The sequence below is a fragment of the Pteropus vampyrus genome, unplaced genomic scaffold, assembly GCF_000151845.1.
Source record: "Pteropus vampyrus isolate Shadow unplaced genomic scaffold, Pvam_2.0 Scaffold28, whole genome shotgun sequence".
NCBI classification, from domain to species: Eukaryota; Metazoa; Chordata; class Mammalia; order Chiroptera; family Pteropodidae; genus Pteropus; species Pteropus vampyrus.
Window position 1 is genome coordinate 3,922,293 of NW_011888809.1, and position 2,751 is coordinate 3,925,043.

Consider the following 2,751-nt stretch of genomic DNA (forward strand, 5'->3'; position numbering starts at 1 on the left):
TAAATTTCCAGTCATGGCACTCAGAGTCCTCACCTTCTGCCCACAAAACTCTACTCATAGCACCTCCTCTTCTGCTCCTTGGCAGGGTGCCTGTGTCATAGTCACAGCTACCTCTGAGAATGAACCTATACTGAGGTTTAAAAAGACCTGTGCCATTTGGACCATGCCTTCTTGCTTGCTTCTCTCCTGTCATTCTCTCTGGTGTTTGCTAAGCTCCGGCTACTCTTTAGTTCCACCAAAACTTGAACTCATCCATCCAATTTGTGTCTTATATCATGTTACTCCCACTGGAAAAAGTTGTCTCCATTTCTGCTCCTTCAGATATCATGTTATCAGAGAGGTTTACTCTACTCACCCCCTTCCCTTCACTATCGCATCAATTCATTGGACTGATTATTTCATAAAAATTGACCTTAAACACATATCCAAAAACCATCAAATTACATTTGCATTAATTACTTCATAAAAATTATCAACATTGGAAATAAACATGTATAATTGTTTGGTTACCTTTTTTTTCACGAGCTCCCACAAAGAGCATTAAAAGAATCTAGAAAGCAGAAATCTAGTTTATTCATCACTCAATCCTAAGCAACTGAAAGAGTGACTACTATACAGTAAGAATTCAATAAATGTTTCTCTAATTAAGGAATTGATTGGCAGAAGAGCAGTGATGATCCCAGCCTTGAAGCAAGGATGAAGAAGAACAGGTGCATGTTAAGGCTTATATTGTTCCAAAAAAAGTGTTAGGTATGTTATATTCATTATTTCACTGAGTCATCCACCAGACCTAAGACATAGTTTTATTATCCCCACTGTTCACATAATAACTGAGACTAAAAACAATTAAACAACTTAGCCAAAGTCATGTGATTACTAAAAGGAGAGCTTTGTTTCACATCGGATTCTGAATTCCATGTTCTACTCACTTCACCATAATGACCTTTTTCTGTTTTGATCATTTCCTTTTTTTATCGGCTCATTTTGCAAATCTTCTGTGAAGCCAACTACAATAACCTTCTTCCTTGAGTGACACCCTGTTATGACCATCAATTGGAATTTTCGAAGAAAATGCATAGGCTCGAGATGCTGGCTATCACTTTGATATATCTATTCTATTTATCTGATCAAGCAGTAAGGTCTTTTAGGACAATAATCTTGACTTTTTCTTCTTTGCCTGCCCTATTTTACCCTGGCCCCACTATACCCCCTGAGTTTCTATAACCCCGAACTGTATATGCTGCCCCCCAAGCTCCCGACATCCTGCACCCCCTGCCCCATATGTCTCCTGTGTCATTAGGACCCCTGACCTAATTTGAAGCACAGCTCTCTACATATTGTGATAAGCTCAATAATAAGTTAGCAAAAAATGTAAGAGAAATTGTAGTAAATAAATTTTCTCATTTCTGGATACATGTTCATCATTTTTATAACATTTTATCACAAACACATTTTATAATTTTAATGACCAGAAGAATGAATAAGAGCAAAATTATTTAGAGTGAATGGTATTCTCGACTGCTTCATTTGCTCATGTCTGGCGACACGGCCTCATTCAAGACTGAGGTCATCTTCCTTTGAGCAACAATTTGCCTAGCGGTTATAAGCATGTGTTTCAGAGCAAGACAGACCTGACTCTCTAATTTATCTATCTAATTAACCTATGAAATTCAGCTATCTAATCCTAAACTTCTTATCTCTGACATGGAATTATTAAAATGCCTATTTCAAAAGATTCTTGTAAGAAATAATAATCTAACATATATGAATTTCTTAACAACGGGTCAGGCACACAGAAAGCATTCAATAGCTACACTTGTTCAAAACTGGTAGAAGTCCCATCCCTACTTTTTTAGAGTGCTTACACTATCAGGATGTAGAGAAATTCTCTTTCCTCTTAGAAAACTCTCAGATTTCTCCAAAGGCTTTCAAGGTAATTAAAATGTGTGCTTGTTTTTATTATGAGATGGTACCTCTCTACGTGGGAGGAAAGTACACTATTCTTTTTTTAAAGGTTTGATACTGACATAAGTAAACCAAATGGCAATCTCATTCCCAAAGAAGCCTTTTGTTACCACTAGTTCCCTTGGTTGGCTTTTATTTTTTTCTTCTCAGTGATTTTTTTTTCTTTTATTTTTAGGTGAGGCAACCCTTGGTTGACCTCACAGATTGCAAAAACCTGGTTAGTTTACAGTCCCTTAGTTTTCATTTTTTATGCCTATAGCACCTGGTCTTCCTAGGTAGTCTCCCATCCAGGTACTAAACAGACCCGACCCTGCTTAGCTTCCGAGATCAGACAGGATCAGGCTTGTTCAGAGTGGCATGGTCGTAGACTCTTCTTAGAAATTTTTTAAATGACTTTCCTGATTATAAATTATATGTATGACCTCTCTGTCATTCACAGATTTACATCCGCAGTATTAATCATTGGTAAATATAGTGGACACCAGAGGTTCTCACGGATAATTGGATCTTTGAGCATATATGAGTCTGAAATCCCTGCCCCTTGCAGTTAAGTGGGCCCTGTGAGAAGCAAAAAATGTGAACAAATATAGCATGTTACTTGCTGATGTAATGAAGAGCCCCATGGGATCCTCTAGTCCCCTCTCCCTCTGCCACAGCTGTGACAGACAATGCCTTGTGCTCATATGGCAGAACCAGAGGACCAAAGCAGCATAGGTTACTGAGTGATCAAGTTCTTTGGAGTGTCCTCCAGATTTTCAGTAAACTTTACATAAATGGGGTGAGTGG

General features: G+C 38.1%; 1 pseudogene; it reads right to left on the reverse strand.

The window, feature by feature from the left end:
* Positions 1-2,215: 2,215 nt before the first annotated feature.
* Positions 2,216-2,334, reverse strand: LOC111737618 (annotated as a pseudogene).
* Positions 2,335-2,751: the final 417 nt, after the last annotated feature.